The 19115-nt window shown below is 37.8% G+C and overlaps 1 protein-coding gene across 5 annotated transcripts in view; it reads left to right on the top strand.

Moving 5' to 3' along the window:
- The first annotated feature begins 3 nt into the window (after positions 1-3).
- Positions 4-19115, top strand: part of ARFIP1 (ADP ribosylation factor interacting protein 1) — a 102143-nt gene continuing 83031 nt past the window's right edge. The window contains exons 1-2 of one of the 5 annotated variants that reach the window (XM_059175359.1): positions 31-268; positions 2349-2463. The gene's annotated coding sequence lies outside the window, so the exon portion shown is untranslated. Of the gene's footprint in view, positions 269-2348; positions 2464-19115 lie in introns of all 5 variants that reach the window. The other 4 variants (XM_059175349.1, XM_059175378.1, XM_059175341.1 and 1 more) reach the window with 4 other exon arrangements.

The following is a 19115-nucleotide window of genomic DNA, read 5'->3' as shown; positions in this document are numbered from 1 at the left end:
CACTTCCGGCTCCGCTGCTCGCAGTGTTGGTGCTGCAGGCCGGCTGGAGAGGCAGCCTGTCTGAGTGTCCTCGGCGGTTGGTCAGTGTGAGGCTGTGACAGCTGCAGTTGCTCCCCGCCCCCGAGGATCCGAGGTGCGTGGGGGGAGGGGAAGAAAGAAAAGGCCCAGGTTGCGTTTCCGCTCGCTTGGTGCCAGGTTTGAGGCGATTCCCGAGAGCAGCGGCAGGGATAATCCTCGACGTGAGAGCTGCCAAGTTCCCCACAGACAGGTGAGGGCGGAGCCGGTCCGCAGGGAAGGGACGCGGCGGGCTAGTTCGGGGGCGGACACGTTGCTTCTGGAGCTTGCCATTCCGGACTTTCACTAGACACTTCTGTCCCTAGGCTGTGCCGTATCTGCCCAAGTATTCGGCCTTTCGTTTCTGCCCCAACCCCCTGTGTCCCGAAGCAGCCGGTGAAGAGGGAGGACTGGCCCTTGCAAGGTTGCACTCTCTCTCCTTGCATGCATTGGATGGGAAAAGGGGTGGCGGGATCCAGGTCTTTCTCGACTAAGTCTCTCGGAGTGGGCCACCTTCAGGTTTGATGTCCAGTCTTTTTTTTTTTTTTTAAAACCCTCCTGCGCCCTCTGCATCCCCTACTTCCTCTCTCCCGCAGTGGGAGGAATGGAGATGGTGATAGTCCCTCCAAGAGGTTCACGGGGCAGTGGTGCAGGGAGGAGCCTTCCTAAGAAACGTCCCAAGCCTGAGGACGGCCAAGGAATGCTGGAGTTTGGGAAGGAAGTCGTGCTGTCGTCTTCTAGTCGGCTCCTTTTTGCCAAGTTACTGTTTACGTGTCTAGGAAAAGGAAAGAGGTTTTTTTGTTTGTTTTTGTAAAGAACAGTTTCTAGACGCCTTTCCCTTTTACTTTATTGCTTCCTTTCTTTTGTTTTTATCTCCCTCCTGAACCCTTTGATCTCAAAAAGTTTATAGTTTACACTTCCTGCAGATCCTCAAGCCATCCCCTTTTAGGATTTCTGTCTCCTCCCTTTTGTTTTTTCCTAAAGTACGGAATTTCTCTAACTCGGTTCTTTTTTGTTTTCCTTGCTCAACATGACCAACACCCTCTCCTGACCACTCTAACACTCCTTATCTGAGAAAATAGAAAATATTTCTAATTTTATTTTTTTGAGTGAAAATCTCTGCATTCGTTACTTTCATTCCTTTTCAAATTAATAAGTGCGTTTGCCTTAATCCTGGTTTATGCCTTTGGGGCCCAGAGTCTAGGAGTCCATAACGTTCAGGGGTCTCCTCATCCCCATCCCTGAAATAATACACAGAATTTTGAGTGCATGGGCAGGGGGAGTTGGGGGAGAATGTCCATTAACAAAAATCAGATCCTCAAAGGAGATACAAATCCTCCAGATAGATTAAAAATCATACCTAGGGTCTTGTTCAAGTTAATGACAACTTTTTTTTGTGTAGCTTTTATTTTTACAAACTAAATAGCTTGTATTGGGAGAGTAGAATGCAGAGATTCTAACTTTATGCTGAAATCTCTTAACTGCTTCAAAATGTCCGTGTTTCTAAATTTTTTCTAGACCTAGAGAAGGAAGCAAGACTGCGCACTTATTTAGTTCCTGATTTGTGGTTTTGAGGTTTCTTTTTAGGGATAACTATTTGTGGCTGTGGCCGATGCTGTGGAGATCCAATGGATTTATAAATTAATGTGTTTATATTATTATTTAATACATATTAGATACCACCAACCTGCTAGGTACAGTTCAGAATAAAAAATTTAAATTTCGGTTGTCCTTTGCTTTCATTTTCTTGTTTTCCCTTGAGACTTTGGCTTTGCTAGGAATCGCAAAAAAGATGTTTCAGTAGTGTAGTTCTTAAATTTTTGGTATGTTGCTGCTTGTCATCTCCTTTCCTTCTCTGTATTAGGTGTTTTAATGGTTGTTCTTTCATGTGAGTAAGTTAGTATCCCTCCAAACTTAACTTACTAATTTGGTTGGGAAGTGTTTACCAGTTGAGGGTTGAAGTTCTAAATGTTTGATACTTGTTTCATAGAATGTTAGAACTTGAAGAGACCTATGCAGGTTATCATAGTTTGTGAAGAGTCATTCTTCTGCTCTTCTGAAGAGATTCTTCTGCTCACAGAATTATTTTCCTGTAATCTAGCGTCAGTTGGGGGAGCAGAAAACATAACTTTATAAAGAGTAGATTATGCTGAATTTGTTTCTTCCTAAGCTTATAACAAAGTCAGCAGGTAGGTTATATCTGACACTATACCAACAAATAACATTTGTTTGCTTACTGTGTACCAGGCATTATGCTAAATGTTTTACGGGACTCTCTCATCTAATCCTCACAGCAACTTTGTAAGATGGCTAAAATCTCCATTTTATAGATGAAGAAACTAAAACTAAGTGATTAACTGAAGCCAAAGTAATCTGCTCAAGAGCACACTGGTGGATCCAGGATTGAATGTAGGTTGTTTGCTTCAGATTGAGCTCTTAAAGTACTACTCTAGATTGCTTCTACTGTATTTTCTTTATGTCATTTTTGGCATGACTTGGGGGTATCTCACCTTACTTCCTATCAACTGTTAAGAAAAGAAGATCTTTTCCCTTATTAATCTTCAGGAGATGAACACCTTTTTGAATGTCATACCTAAAAGTTATGACAGAAAGAAATGAACTGGGCAAAAGTCTATGGAATGTTTATTTGATAGGATTTTCCCATGGGGATGGATATAAATCTGTGGGTATGTTGAGTGTGTGGTGTATTATGCCATGAGGAGTGGAAAGTGAGAAAAATATTTTAAGTAATAAACTTGGTATAAATACATCCAAGAATGATAAATTTGGGTTGGAGTAGGGAATAAACTCAGGATGAAGGAAGAAATAAATTCAGCAGGGAATTTTTTTTTTTAAGATTCATTTGTTTATTTTTAGAGAGAGAGAGGACCAGAGGGAGAGAAAATCCCAAGCAGACTCCAGGATGAACGTGGAGTCCAACTTGAACCTCCATCTCACAATCCTGAGATTAGGACCGGAGCAGAAACTAAGAGTCAGATGCTTATCTGACTGAGCTACCTGGGCGCCCCTCAACAGGAAATTTAAGCTAAAATATGGCTATGGATGAAAGAACTAACTATGTATATACAGAGTAGAAAGTGCTATTCCACATAATATGAAAGGTGATGACTTAGGGACCATGACAGTCTGAAAGTCAGATATGCAACAGCATTAGTTCTAGGGTATATGAAAAAGACTATAAAACAAAAGAATCTGAAAATAATCTTGTTATCTTTGGTCTACTAGCTTTAGTCAGCCATGGAAACCACTGAATAGCTATTGCGGATTCTCAGCTATTGTCTACAGAAGTATATATATATATTTCTCTTTCCTTTATTCCTTTTCTCTTTCTTATGTTTTTTATTCTTCTCTTCTTCATGATTTCTAAACCTGTGTCTTAGGGTGTTGCTGGAAATAGCTCAAATCTTTTGTGTGAAAATATGGCAACATCTTTGCCATATTCTCATCTAAGTTTTTATTTTTTATTTTTTGTATATCTGTGATAGCTTAGACTAATATCTCCTTGATATTCAGACTTGATCTTTGATCTTTTAGGGAACTGTGATGCAGTTTTTGAAGCAGGATCATGAAAACAGTGGAGTTGGTGATGAGGCCTAAATATCCAGAGGAGTCAGTTGACCCACTCATTTCTGCTAGCATGAGATAGTATTTTTTTTTTTTAAAGATTTTATTTATTTGGGGCGCCTGGGTGGCTCAGTGGGTTGGGCCTCTGCCTTCGGCTCAGGTCATGATCTCAGGGTCCTGGGATCGAGTCCCGCATCGGGCTCTCTGCTCAGCGGGAAGCCTGCTTCCTTCTCTCTCTCTCTCTCTGCCTGCCTCTCCATCTACTTGTGATTTCTCTCTGTCAAATAAATAAATAAAATCTTTAAAAAAAAAAAAAAAAAAAGATTTTATTTATTTATTTGACAGAGATGACAAGTAGGCAGAGAGAGAGAGGAGGAAGCAGGCTCCCTGCTGAGCAGAGAGCCCGATGTGGGGCTCGATCCCAGGACCCTGAGTTCATGACCTGAGCCGAAGGCAGAGGCTTTAATCCACTGAGCCACCCAGGCGCCCCGAGATAGTATTTTAGAACAAGGTTTCCAGACTTTTCTACATCATGGTGGAAATGATTTACTTATAGGGCAGATTATAGCCTGGCTCTCCTGGCTCCCTGAAGGCTGAGGGAGGAGTCAGTATTTCAGCACATCTATAATTCATTCTTGGCACACCAGTTGGAAAGCTTTGCTTTGGAGAAGAGGAATATGTTACTCTTTGTTTAATACCTTTTGTTTATTTAGCATCTAATAATTTACAAAGCACTTTCATACTTTCATCTTACACCAGTTTTTTTATACTCCATTTTATTCTTAGTTCTACTGCAGTCATATCAAGTAGGTAATATTACCATGTTAGAAATGAAGAAAACTGAGCTTTTCTTAAAAAGCACTTTAAAAGATAAAGTGCTTTTTATGAGGTCACACATATAATAAGGGGTGGGTCAGGAATTCAAATCCCAGGTGGAAAGAGTCCTTGAGAGTTAAATCAGTGGCCTGTAACCTCCAGGATGGCCAGGACCCTACCTGTTTTGTTTAAGTGCTACCTTCAGGGCCATTAGGGCAGTGCTAGGTACATAGAAGTCCATAATAGCTGTCATTTGCTAAGTGCTACTTTGGCTAGACATTATGGTTTATAGATGCTCTATGTTAGGTATTCTTATTTTTATTAACAAAAGAAGAAACAGGTATGGAAACCAGAGGTAATTAGTCCAAGGTCATCCAAGCTGTAAAGGAAAACCACAGACTCATAACCAAAGTTGCTAGCTCCAGAGTTTGTACTCTTTTCACTATAGTGATTGATTTCATGACATTTTAGGGTAGAGATTGGGTTCCATTTAAAGTGTGTGACATTGGTGGCAAAAGGTGATGGTGGTAAAGGGAGCTAGGCAAGTGGACTATTAAGTGTTTATTTTTGGCAGTTTTGAGGTTGAGTTCTAGAGATGGTGGCCGTCTTTTTAAAAAGATTTCCAAGGTATTTTGAGTTGGGGGTGGTATAGAAAAGTAATGTGCTACATACAACTCAGCGACTTGGGCCATTGGTGCTCTGGGTGCTTCTACTAAAAGGGTTAAAAATATAGATTCTCTTTGTATATGACTAAATATCAATTATAGGTTATTTCTTAAAGGTAGGTTTCCAGATTATTTTTATTTGTACTTTCTGTATTTACTAATTTTTCTGTGTGGCATGTTAGTGACTTTTAAAAACATTTTAATTATACAAGTAACATATATTCTTCAAATTCAGATAATATCATAAGCAGATGGAATGAAAGTTTCTAGGGTTCTAATCCCTCTGTCATCCACACCCACTGTCATTAATTTGCAGGGTAATTGCTGGGGATTAGATGAAATAGATGAGGAATTTCTAAACTAGCTCAAATACTGTAGCACTAGCTACATGTGGCTATTTAAATTGGTTAAAATAAAATAGGAGTAGAAATTCAGTTCCTCGATGCCACCAGTCACATTTCAGGTCTCAGAGCCACATGTGGCTAAGTTGCTACTTCACTGTGTAGCGCAGGTATAAAACATTCCTGACCACGTAGGCCAGCTCTGCTAAAACTTTAAAATACTGTATGATTATTGACATAATTGCTCTACTGTTGAACCAGGGTTTTAAAAATCTCTGTATTCCCCATGGTGCCTAGCAGTTTTTGTTTTAGTTGATGAAATGCTATGCCGTATTCTCTTTCAGCTTTTTGTTTTAATAAATCCAGATGGTCAAAGTCTAATGTTTTTCTTGGATATTTGGGGATTCTAGTTAGCTGCTTTTCTAGGATAAAGATGACAGCTTTTCTAAGGGTGTATTTTCTATCTCCTCTGAGCTCTAGACCTGTATATTTTGCTTTCTGGTTAGCGCCCTCTTTCAAGTATAATAAAGGTATCTCAAATACAACAGGTCTAAAACTAAATTGATTACCCTTCACTGCCACCCCCCCAAAACAAAACAAAAACAAAACCCCAGATATTCATCCTCTTTTTCTGTTCCTTATTTCAGTGAGCAACTCCATTATCTTTCCCGTTGTAAAATCCAGAAAACTAGGAGTGGTTCTTAATAACTCCCTTTCCTGTATACATCCAGTCTATCAACAAGTTTTATTAATCTTACTTTCTGAAATCTCTTGAATCTGTTTACTTCTTCCCATTTCCACTACCACCACTTTAGTTTGTTACCATTGTCTTGCCTGAAATTTCTACAGTACCCTCCATTCTTTTCTGCCCACTTCTGTTTTGGCCCCTCTCAAATCCATTAACCATCCTGGAGGCATAGTGGTTTATTTTGAAACACACATCTGCTTGTCACTCTTATCTCCACCTCCCCAGTCTTTCTATGGCTTCCCATTGCTTCGAGGATTAAAGTAAAACCCTTTAACCATGGTTAACTCATCCTCACCCTCCAGCCTCATCTTTTACCATCTTCTGCTTAACTCTCCACTTCAACTATGCTGGCCTCTTTTTAGTCCTTTGTACTTGTCTTGCCCTTTGCCATTACAGAGCCTTTGGCAAATGCTTTTATCCCTGTCTGGATCACTTTTTTACATTTCACTTCTCTTGTTAGCTCCTAGCGGTCCTTCACACTTCAATAGAAGTTTTGTTTCCTTAGGGAATACTCTAACCTCCCAGAACACATATTTACCACAGTTAAAATTTACATATTATGTGTGATCGGATGATTGTCTTTCTCTTCCATTGCCTCCAAACTCCTTGAAGATAGGGACCAAATCGTACTTTCTTTTTTGGCTCATTCTTAAATCTAGCTCAGTACCTGATATGAATATTGAAAACTAATTATTATAAAATATAGCATAGTATTCTTAGATTATATTATAATAAACTCTTAAAAGTTTTAGATTTATAGATTTATTGCAGATAGTGTAGAGATTCCTTTTACCCCATGCCCAGTTTCTCCTATTATTAACATACTGCATTAGTATGGTACATTTGTCACAATTCATGAACCAGTATTCATATGCACTAACCTGTGTTCAGATTGCATCAGTTTTCTCCTAACGCCTTCTTCTACACCAGGATACCACATTACATTTAGTTGTCATATGCCCTCTTGATTTTGGTTTTGGTTTTGTTTTGTTTTGTTAAATAAAGATTTTTATTTATTTATTTGACAGAGATCACAAGTAGGCAGAGAGGCAGGCAGAGAGAGGAGGAAGCAGGCTCCCTGCCGAGCAGAGAGACCAATGCGGAGCTCAATCCCAGGACCCTGGGATCATGACCTGAGCTGAAGGCAGAGGCTTTAACCCACTAAGCCACCCAGGCACCCCTGCCCTGGGTGGCTTGGGGTTTTGACTGGTTCTTAGACTCCTTGATTTTGATTACAAGTTGATAGTTTTGAGAATTACTGGTCAGGTATTTTGTAGACTAACCCTTAATTGAGATTTGTCTGATGCTATTCTTAGGATTAGACTGGCTACTGTGTTTTGGCAAGGAAGACCCATAGAGGTAAAGTGACATCGCCATCGTATCAAGAATAAATACTATCAATGTGCCCTACCACTGTTGTTAACCTTGGTCACCTGGCTTGAGATAGGGTTTATTAGGTTCATCCTCTGTAAGGTTACTGGTTCCCGCCACTTTGCATATTGTACTTTTTAGAAGAAAGTCACTGTTAGATGGAGTACAAGCTTAAGAAGTAGGAAGTTATGTTCCATCTGCTTAATAGTGGAGTATATATGTGAATTTTTTGGAATTCTTCTGCAAGGGAAATTCATCTCCTTGTCCTCATTTATTAATTTATTCAATCATTTATTTATTTTATGCTTTGACTTATAATCCAGTACAAGCTCCGATTGCTTCAGCTTTGGCTGTTGAGAGCTCTTTCAGTGGATTTTTATATTCCTTTGACATATCCCCATCATTGTGAGAATTTTGTTGTTTGGTTTGTTGGTGATAGGTTTTTTTGTTTGGTTTTTTTTAGCAGATCTGTACTTTCTGGCACTACTAGATGTTCCAGGCTCATCTTGTATATTTCCTGCCCAAGTCCTAGAAATCAGCCATTTCTCCAAGGAGTGCTGGTTCCCTTTATTGAAGAATGGTATTAGAAATCCATACCTGGCAGCTGTGTGTGCTCATTCTTGCTGTGGTTGCTTCTAAAAAATATACACCACATAGAATCTAATAGATTCTTCCAAGATGAAAGAAAGAGAGTCACTTTTCTTTAATATTTAGCGTGGTAATCAGTTTCTGGAATAGCAGCAATACAGTAGTCTAAAGAAACCAAGCAAGTTTAGATTAATTAAGCGATTTTGCTGCTTCTTGCTTTTAGTTTTTCCGTATTTACTTCCTTACCATTGTCTTTGACTCACCAGTCAGAACTCCTTGGTCCCATATATTATAATTATTTATACTGTTTCTCCAACTTTTTTTTACTAAAGTACCCCTAGAAAGATGTGTCCCTTTTCAGATTTTTTTTTTTCTCGATGTTTCTTTGGAGACTCCTATTTTATTACAAAAATTCAAGAAATTTCTTAGAAGTCTTATATGTATTGTTTTATTCAAGTGAATTTTGCTTTACATCCCATAATATAGTATTTTTTAAAAAAAAGAATGTAAATTCTCATTCTAGTATGATGTGCTCTGTTTATCCTGTTTATGTCTGCTCTATTTATATCTGTCTTTCTGTGCCTTGATCACACCATTTCAGACTCTGCGTGGCATGTCAGTACCTTAATTTGAAAAACTCCTGGTTTCTGTTCAGCAACTCTTTTCCCATACATAGTTAGTGTTAGACTTCCAGTCTTTCACTCATTGGCACTCACTATAAATGCAGTTTTCTTTTCTGGTATCCATGGCATCTTTTGTTTCCTCTTCCAGTGTCCCAGCAGATCTGGTACCTCCTGTCTTCTCTTTCTTGGGTCCTAGGAAAAATCCAAATCCATTTAAGTATTGTAGGGCATAGAATTCCCCCTCATTAAATTCTGTTTAAAGTTCTTATATAATTTCCCTCTGCATACATCTAGTTCATTCAGTTTATGGAGATTAAAACGTGATTTTAATAGCAGAATTAAAAACAGTCCCAAACAGTTGGATGAATTATAAACTTCAGGGGATATTATTTATACACTTTTTATAAATGCTAATTAATAGTTCACTTTATAGGTCATTTGTTCTTATACTTCATTATTTAATGAATACCTCTGGCTGATTTATAGAAGTAGAGCCCCAAAGATGACCTGAGGCATTTTTGGCCTGCAGTACAAACTGGCCCATGAAGCCTGAGCATAAATGGTTGTTTGAAATTTATTTTTTTATAATTTTTTAAAAATTAAAAAAATTCTTTTTAAGATGTTTATTTATTTATTTGACAGAGATCACAAGTAGGCAGAGAGGCAGGCAGAGAGAGAGAGGGGGAAGCAGGCTCCCTGTTGAGCAGAGAGCCCAATGTGGGCTCAATCCCAGGACCCTGAGATCATGACCTGAGCCGAAGGCAGAGGCTTAACCCACTGAGCCACCCAGGCGCCCCAATGGTAGTTTTGTAACAGCAGCTTATCATTCTATTTTGAAAACAGTTTTTTTCAATTGTATTTATTCATTTGATAGAGCATGCATGCACACAAGCCGGGGTAGGGGCAGAGGGGGAGGGAGAAGTAGGCTTCCCACCGAACAGGGAGCCTGATGTGGGTTCTGTACCAGAACTGTGGGATCGTGACCTGAGCTGAAGGCAGATGCTTAACTGATCCAGCCAACCAGGTGCCTCTATTCTGAAAACAGTTTTTAAAGATAACTGAATTTATGTAAAGATCAAAAAACACGTAAGTTAAACAGTATAGTTTACAAGTTTTTAACTTTTTAAATCTTTTTGTTCCCATGTGTATTAGTTATCAAAGTTGTGAAAGACTTCTAAAAAATAAATATGAAGGTTACAGCATTTAAAGAATATAAATAAAACATAGATTTAGTACTTACCTCTGTAATTCTCAGAAATTTGATTTGTTTCTCTATATGCCTAGGATTATTCAGCCTTTTCTTGAGCTGAATAACAATTATATATTTTCCTAACAGGTGCTGCTGAGGAATACAGGGGAGCACATGATAACTCCTATTTTGCTTTTTTCACTTCATATATGTGCTGGAAATCATTCCATATCATAGAGAACTTCTTCTTTTTTTTTTTTTTTACAGTTGCATAGTACTCCATTCTTTGGATCTGCCATAGTTTATTCAGTCATTTTCCTATGTACAGACATTTAGGCTGTTTCTAATATTTTATATTTATGAAGAATACTGCCATGTCTATATATTTTTGTATTGTTGGAGGTGTATTCTCAAGATAGAGTCCTAGAATTGAGATTGTTGGGTCCAGCAGTAAATCCATATGTGATATTCTTAGGCATCACCAAAATTCCCTCCAGAATGGTTGTACCAATATGTATTCTCATCAGCAAAGTATGAAAGTGACTTTTTCCCTTATTTCCTCACTAACAGAATGTTTATTGTTATTTAAAAAATTTTTTTGCCAATCTAATAGGTGAGAAATGGTATCTTGGTGCTGTTTTAACTTGTACTTCTCTGATTGTGAGTGAATTTGAACACTTTAATATTTTGGAGGGCCATTTTAATACCATTTTTTTTGTGTGTGAATTTTCTGTGATAAAGTTTAATTTATAAATTAGGCATATTAAGAGGTTAATAACAGGGTTTCCATAGGTGGCTCAGTTGGTTAAGTGTCGCCTTCGGCTCAGGTCATGATCCCAGAGTCCTGAGATCAAGTCCCACACTGGGCTCCCTGCTCAGTGGGGAGTCTGCTTCTCCCTCTGCCTGCAGCTCCCCCTGCTTGTGCACGTGTGCTCGCTCTCTCTCTCTCTCTCTGACAGATAAATAATTTTTTTTAAAGATTTTATTTATTTATTTGATGCAGAGAGAGATCACAAGTAGGTAGAGAGGCAGGCAGAGAGGCAGGCAGAGAGAGGGAGGGAAGCAAGCTCCCCGCTAAGCAGAGAGCTCAATGCGGGCCTCGATCCAAGGACCCTAGGATCATGACCTGAGCCGAAGGCAGAGGCTTTAACCTACTGAGCCACCCAGGCGCCCCCAGATAAATAATCTTTAAAAAAGATTAAACCAACAGTAATAAAGTAGAACAATTATAACAATATACTCTAATAAAAGTCATGTGAATGTGGTCTCTTTCTTTCTCCAAATATCTTATTATACTGTACTGTACTCAACCTTCTTCCTGTGGTGATGTGAGATAATAAAATGCCCATGTGATGAGATGAAGTTGATGTCAGTGACATAGATGTTGTGATGTAGTGTTAGGTTGCTATTGATCTGATGGTATGTCAGAAGGAGGATCATTTGCTTACAACCACAGCTGAAACAATAATATCCCTAAAATATACAGTAGTCCCCCTTTAGCTAAGGTTTCACTTTCTCTGGTTTGTTGCCCAAGGACTTGATGAGAAATGATGTTGAGAAAGTCTCTCTTGATTCCTTTCTCCTTGAATGTTGCATTTTGAATGGATGTTGAATTTTGTCAGAAGATCTCAAAATCCGTGAAGAAAACTATATTTTCCCTTAGATTTATGAATATAGTATATATTAATACACAAATCAGGAAATTGAACTAGTCTTATATTCCTGGGAAAATCCTACCTGTTCATACTGTATTTTTCTAATGTGGTATTGGGTTCAGTTTACAAATCAAAATTGTAAAATTTTTCCCTCCATAGTATCTCAAAAGTAAACATTTGTTTCTTTGTATTATAGTACCTGACATGGTGCATTGTAATTTTTTATCTGTCCCCTTAATTCAGAGTACTGGTAAAATGTGAATTCGATTTTACTCTTCTTTCCCCTTAGCGCCTAGCAGAGTTCTTCATTTATAGTTGGCTTTCTGTAAATGTTGTTGAATAAGTTAGAAGCTGAAGTAATCTATTAAACTTTTTTTAATTAAACTTTATTTTAATGAAATCTGGGTATAGTGTTTCACTTAGAGAATGAACAGTCATAATCAATTCAAAGGAGCACTGGCGAGGCAAGTAGAAGAAGCCTGAGTTCTGGCCAAAAACTTTGGGTTTATGTAGGCCATTAATAACTAATGTTTTGGCTTCAAATATCTTTGGATGTGAGTTTTTTCATCTGTCAAATTAAGCTGATCCTCCGATCTTTTAAATTTTGTTTCATATCTAAAATAATTGTATGAATTTATTTCTTAATCATTGAGGTCTGTATTTCTATATTCTGCATACTTTTTTTGAATTGCTTACCTGTTATAATCAATAGATACTCAGCGTGATTATAGATCATCTTCTGGAGCACATTATGACGGCAGATAAATTAGTCATGTTACAGAATATTTGTTAAGAATATTGGTGAGATTATACAACTTTTTAAACTAAATTATTTAATGTGTGCTTAACACATTTTACTTTTAGGTATGTCTGACTGCAGCAATGATACTACAACTCTTGGGGCATCTAAACCAGGCACAGAAGTAGTCAAGTCTAATTCTGAGGTGATTGGATAGTATTCCTAGGTTTTTTGAAATCAGCCCATCTCAGTCAAAGTTTTAGACTGTCCAAATTGACTCAGTTGATCTAAACATATGACTTTGTGAATAAACTCTTTTACACACATAGACATAGGGAGTGGGAAGAGAGATTTCTGCAGTAACGGGAAGTAAGTTACCATTTACTTTGGGCATCTGAAATTCTAGAATACACTTGTCACATAAAGATGAATGTAGAAGTTGGGGTCAAAGTATAGCTTTTAGGGGCACCTGGGTGACTCAGTCATTAAGCGTCTGCTTTCAGCCCAGGTCATGATCCTAGAACCTGGGATCAAGTCCCGCATGGGGCTCCCTCCTCAGCAGGAAGCCTGCTTCTCCCTCTCCCACTCTCCCTACTTGTGTTCCCTCTCTTGCTGTGTCTCTCTCTGTCAAATAAGTAAAATCTTTACAAAAAAAAAAAAAAAAAAAAAACAACTTTTAAGTATGAAATGAGGTTTCTGTTGAAATAATGTAGTAATAGGTTCATTTTTGAACTTGTCTACTCCCATATACTGTCTTTAGTTAGGTATATATCACAATCCTAGTATAGAATTCTTTAAAACAACAACAACATCCTGAGTTCTGGACTTTACTTCTGACTCACTGAATCTGAAGCTATAGTGATAGACATCAGGCCATGTGGTTTTTGGCTTTTTTTTTTCTTTTCAGAAGTTCTACAATTGATTCTGACCACTTTGATGTTTCAATGAACCACTAGTTCATTAAAGAGGAAAAATATGAAAAAAGTAAATTTTGTATTAAATTCAAGTTATCAGATGTTTTTGAATACTTAATACTAGTAAAACTTCTCATGTTATAATGCTTAACGATTTACAGAGTAGCACTTTCATGTTGTCCTGTTTTGAACCTTACAACAACTTGGTATTATTCAGTTAGGCACTAGAACAACTGTTATTTTCCCCACTTACTTGTTGAACATACTTTCAGAGATAGTGACTGACTTAGGGGAATTGGCACGGCTGAAGCACCACATGGGGTCTTCTGACTCCAGAGGCAGTGTTTCTGAACCAGGTTGCCATCAGTATACATGCACAGTGCCAGGTGCAGTATTTTCTCAAGTAAGCCAAGACACTGTGAGTCTATGTGAAAGCTTTAATGTGGGATTTAGAGCTAGGTAATTCTAGTCCTAAAGACAAAGATGAGTTCTGGTTGGCAAAATAAGTATTACCTGTGGAGGATTCGGGATTCTTTGTGATTTAAAATACTTTGGTTATTTACTGTTTGTCAAAACAATGTTTTAATTATATTTAGTTCAGAGAAACTAGAGAAGTGTATATATTGTATTTATCTTAACTGATGGATTTGATTCTTTATGATCAGATCTCTGAATCTGTGCTGTTGAGAGATGATCAGAGGAAATTTGATGCTGTGAATTATAGGAAGGATTGGCAGCCCAGCCAATGATATGATTCATAATAAATGAAAGTATTGTGTTTTTGTGGTTTACCAGTTTGAGTTTCGGCTGTGAGAATGTCACTCACATAGATGCTAAACTAGTTACTTTAATAGAGAGTTAAACCTGAATGGTGATGATCTGAAGAAAACCACTGCCAAGTAATTGTGAAAATTTGTATGTATATTAACATTAAAATCCATGTTATGTATTCCCTGCATTTTTCACCATGTCCAATGTGCAGTGTTCACGGGTGATTTAAAAAAAAAATCAGGTGTGTGACTATAGTCTGAATTTATGTCCAAATTTTCAAAAGTATTATGTGAGTTTACAGTTAAACAAAGAAGGAGTTAAGGATATATTTTACTTTAAAATTCCTTGTTTATGCTGTACATGGATGGCACAGTTGGTTAGGTGTCCGACTCAGGTTCATCTCAGATTTTGATCTCAGGCTTCTGAGATCGAGCCCTGCATCAAGCTCCATGCTCAGCCTGGAGTCCACTTAGGACTCTCTTCTCTCTCTCCCTCTGCCCCTGCCCCCTGCACACTTGCTTTCTCTCAAATAAATAAATAAATCTTCAAAATTCCCTATTTATGGGGGCCCTAGGTGGCTCAGTCGTTAAGCGTGTGCCTTTGGCTCAGGTCATGGTCCCTGGGTCCTGGGATCAAGTCTCGCATCTGGCTCCCTGCCCTGCAGGAAGACTGCTTCTCCCTCTCACACTCCCCCTGCTTGGGTTCCTTCTCTTGCTTTCTCTCTGTCAAATCAATAAATGAAATCTTAAGGAAAAAAATAAAATCCCCCTTTTATACTGGGCATTATATAAGACTGATGAATTGTTGATCTTTACCTCTGAAATACATAATACATTATATGTTAATTAGTTGGATTTACATTAAAAAAATAAATAATATTCCCCGTTTATTAGTATTCTACTAACCTGAATCTGCTCTTTTTCAAAATCCAGATGAAAAGTTTTTCGGGGGGTCAGATTTCCTTAAAAGAATTTTTCTTTGAATATGTCTTTATATGTATTATGGCCATTAACATCTTAAATGTTTTATGCATCAGACTTTTCAATAATTCAGACTAATCTTCAAGCTTGGTGCATCATTGGGGTCAGTTTGATGAATGAATTCTCACTCTACTATTATAAAGGATATATGGATGTTGGTTTCTTAGGAATAGAATATTGAGGACATGGGTGATAGTTTTGATTACTTTAAAAGCAAAACAAAACAACAAGGGGTTTTGGGTGGCTCAGTGAGTTAAGTGGCTGACTCTTGGTTTTGGCTCAGGTCATGATCTCGCTATCCTGGGGTTGAGCCCTGCATCCAGCTGTGTGCTTTGTTTGGAGCCTGCTTCAGATTCTTTCTTCTTCCCCCTCTCCTTCTTTCCACTTGTGCGTGCTCTCTCTCACACAAATAAATAAATAAAATCCTTAAAAACCACAGCAAAAATTCTAGCTTTTTGAAGTGAGCCCAAAACATTGTCAACCCTGAACAAGAAGAGACTTAAAGTTCATTTAGGTTCTGTAAGGTGAATTCCCTTGCTCACAATCATTCAGCTTGTTAATTGTAGAACCTAGGATAATTTTCTAGCTCTCAAAGAAATGATCTATCTGTTAAAATATCCGTCTCATTAGTGACCATAAAAATGCTTTCTTCTTTTATGTGTGTGTGTTTTTAATGACATCAGTGTTTTTTCTTTTTAAATTAAAACAAAAGAAAGAAAGAAAGCACGAGCTTGGCTTGCTTTGTACTCTAGTCCAGTCTTGATTACAACAGATGAAGGTGGCTTGTGTTCTTTGTGTTTTTAATATTTAAACTTCCTACCTTGAAACATGTTTAAACTGCTGATTCTGTATCTGTAGAAGAAATAATGGTTTAATAGGCACCATTCACAGAGTCTGTTAGATGCCAGACACTGTACTGAATTTTATATATGTATTATCTCATTTAATACTATAATACCCCTGTTTGCATTTGAGGTGTTCTCCCTCATTTTACAGATTAAGCAACAAAGACCTGAAAAGGCTAACATAGCTAATGAGGAACAGAGCTGTGATTTAAACCCAAATAAAAGTGGAAAATATGAGTAAATTTAAGAAACTAAATAGGGAAAATATCAGTTAAAGGTAAAAGCAAGGATATTGGGAAAAAAGCAAATAAGGTATACTTTTAACAAGAAAAAAGGAAAGAAAGAAATGTGTGTTAGGTATTAGCATGTTCTAGGGTTTTTCCTGAATTCTTCTTTTCTTCAGTATAGTAACACTAATACATACACCAATTTCGATTATCCAAAAAATATATACAAATATTTGCATTTTTCTTTTGGGATGCTACAAAGGGAATAGAGATCCTGCATTCAAGATACATGTTGATTAATAGAGGAAATTTTAAAATAAATAAAATGTAGAGTAATTGTCTTTAGAGTGATACAAATAAAGAATTGTGGCAGTTCAGAGGAATATCAGCCAGGGACGTCACTGCAGGGGTGGCATTTTAAACTGAGTCTTAGAGTGTGAGTAGAATTTTAGCCTCTGAGTGATGATGGTCACTGCTTGAACAAAGGCATAGAGAAAGGAAATTCAGAGGCATATAAGGGAAAGTGGGAATAATTAAGTTTGATTTAATAGGGTATCTGAAGAAGCATAGTTGATAGAAAGAAGATAGTCCAAGTCATGGAAGGATTTTGAATGTCAAGAGGAGTTTGCTTTTATGTTGTAAACATACTGAGAAGGGAAACAGATGTTAGACATATATACATAAATAGGGGTGCCTGGGTGGCTTAGTTTGTTAAGCGTCTGCCTTCAGCTCGGGTCATGATCCCAGGGTCCTGGGATCCAGCTCCAGAGGGGCTTCCTGCTCAGTGGGAAGCCTCCTTCTCTCTCTCCTTTTGCCCCTCCCACCAGCTCGTGTGTGCGTGCATACACACACGCACACACACACACTTTCTCTCTGTCTCAAAAATAATCTTTAAAAACATTTATACACAAATAATTTTATAATTAATGTAGTCTTTACTGCTATAAAACAGGTAAAGGGGATAAAGAATGATGAAAATTGCTGATTTCTATTGGTTGGTCAGAGAAGGCCCTTCTTAGTTGATGTTTTAGCAAAAACCCGAGTGAGATGAGAGAGAGAGTCACATGAAAATCTGGGAGTATGAACTTCCCAGAAAGAGGACACAAGAGCAAAAATAAGATTGGTGTGTTTGAGGGGCAGTGGTGAGGGCTCTGTGGCTGGAACTGAGTGTCAGTGGGAAAGAGTGGAAGGAAATGTGGTTCCCGTGGTAGCTGGCAGCTGAGATTGGCTTCATACAGAAACAGGGTGAGAAAGTTGGGGGAAGATTTGAAATGCAGTGGTCAGGTAGCATCTAGTTGAAAATACAAGACAAATTAGGTGTTGATACTAATATAGTAAAACATTTTTAAGGGAAATTTGCAGTATGTGAAATAAAGGTTAAGTAGGAAATGAATTCCCATATACTTATCATCCAGATTCAATAATTACCTGAATTTTACCTCATTTGCTTTAGCCATTCCTTTATCATAGGTTTGAGAATGATCTTTTCTTTTTTTTAAGAATTTATTTATGTATTTGGGGGCACTTGGGTGGCTCACTTGTTAAGCGTCTACCTTAAGCTCAGGTCATGACCCCAGTGGGATCGAGTCCCTCATCAGGTTCCCTGCTGGGCAGGAAGCCTACTTCTCCCTTTTCCCACTCTTCTCCCTATCTCTCTGTGTCAAATAGATAAATAAAATCTTTAAAGAAAAAAAAAAAAGATTTTATTTATTTATTTGAGAGAAAGCACAAATGGGGAGCAGCAGAGGGAGAGGGAGAAACACCTCCGAGCAGGGAGCCTAACCCGGAGCTCCATCCCAGGACCCTGAGATCATGACCTGAGTCAAAGGCAAACGCTTAACTGACTGAGCCAGGTGCTCCGTCATCTTCCTTTTAAAATCATGAAATTACCAAGATAGATAGACTAAAATATAAAAGAACAAAGCTACAAACAATAACATTTGGATTCATTTTCAACCCTGTCTTGATACAGGTCTGTTTTAGAAAAGCATAGGGAGGATATCCATAGTGAAAAAGTTAGCTAGGGTAGTTGTGCTGGTAAGTATTAGTGTTGACAGACCTATTCCAGTATTTGTCCTTTTGGAGCCTAGCTGAAACCAGTGTGCTATAATTATGACTTTTTTTTTTTTTAAGATTTTATTTATTTATTTGACACAGAGAGAGATCACAAGTAGGCAGAGAGGCAGGCAGAGAGGGAGGGAGAAGCAGGCTCCCCGCTGAGCAGAGAGCCCAATGTGCAACTCGATCCCAGGACCCTGAGATCATGACCTGAGCTGAAGGCAGAGGCTTAACCCGCTGAGCCACCAAGGCGCCCCTAATTATGACATTTTTATGTAATAGGGCATTTTCAGTTTTCCAAGCAATTTCTATTTGATTCTAATAGAAATTCAGTTTCTATTTGATTCTAATATATAGGTAAGGTTAATAATCTCATTTTATAAGGAGGAAATTGAAACTTAGGAAAATAAAGTGACTTTTATAAACTTATGAAAAGGGATAAGGCTGTTCCTTAAATCCGTGTTTCCTGGTATGTTGATTAGTTCTCTATAGACTTCACACAGGAGGCTTATTTATTCACCTAATACTTTTGAACCATGCTGAATTAACACTTTATAATAAATACATTAACTACTTTTTAAAGAAGGTCATATTTTTACTAATGCAGAAGGAAATTTCAAAGGCTATTTGAATTATGAGTTTAATGTAATTGCTTTCTCTTTTTGTAGGCAAGCAAAAATGTAAATAATTTCATCTGACACAGAAGGCATTTGTGCTTTTTGGTATTGGAACAAAGTATGTTCTCTGTTGACATGCATAATTAGTCCACTAAACACTGCAACCTTCATTGTTTGAAGCCATAACTAGAACAGTTAGAGTTAAATATTTGTGGCTACTTTCTCTTCTCTTTTCACACTGTTTACTTTCTTCATTTCTCTTTTGTCTCAGATTGACTGGAATTAACAGTTTAGTCCTTTAAATTAGCAGAAAATATAGCTACGTGTTA

This window comes from Mustela lutreola, chromosome 1 (assembly GCF_030435805.1).
Source record: "Mustela lutreola isolate mMusLut2 chromosome 1, mMusLut2.pri, whole genome shotgun sequence".
Lineage (NCBI taxonomy): Eukaryota > Metazoa > Chordata > Mammalia > Carnivora > Mustelidae > Mustela > Mustela lutreola.
This window is presented reverse-complemented; position numbering and strand designations above follow the sequence as displayed.